The sequence below is a fragment of the Myotis lucifugus genome, unplaced genomic scaffold (genome assembly GCF_000147115.1).
Source record: "Myotis lucifugus unplaced genomic scaffold, Myoluc2.0 scaffold_478, whole genome shotgun sequence".
In the NCBI taxonomy this organism is placed as follows: domain Eukaryota; kingdom Metazoa; phylum Chordata; class Mammalia; order Chiroptera; family Vespertilionidae; genus Myotis; species Myotis lucifugus.
In genome coordinates this window covers 623539-623936 of record NW_005871526.1, presented here as the reverse complement: position 1 = coordinate 623936, position 398 = coordinate 623539, and positions in this window count along the sequence as shown.

The following is a 398-nucleotide window of genomic DNA, read 5'->3' as shown; positions in this document are numbered from 1 at the left end:
ACATGTTCTGGTAATCCGAGGGCGCGGTGTCTTCCTCGGGGGCTTCGGGGTGCAGGAGGAGGGAGTACGTGATGGGTTCTCCGCCTGTAGAAAGCTCGGGTCATGGGGGCCACAATGATACCCTGAAAGGGGGGCAGGCAAGCCTGGGGAATCAACACGACATATCCAACTACGATAACCTCAGATATGATGGATTTACGGCTCACAGAAATTTAAGTAGATCTGCTTGAGAACCCCCCCCAGGCATGTGTGCCCAATCTAAGGGGAACACGGCATGTGACACTGGCAATGGGCCCTAACTGGTTTGGCTCCGTGGCAAAAGCGGCATCTTGTGGACTGAAAGGGTCTCAGGATTCAATTCCAGTCAAAGACAATGTACGTTGATTGCGGGCCCAATC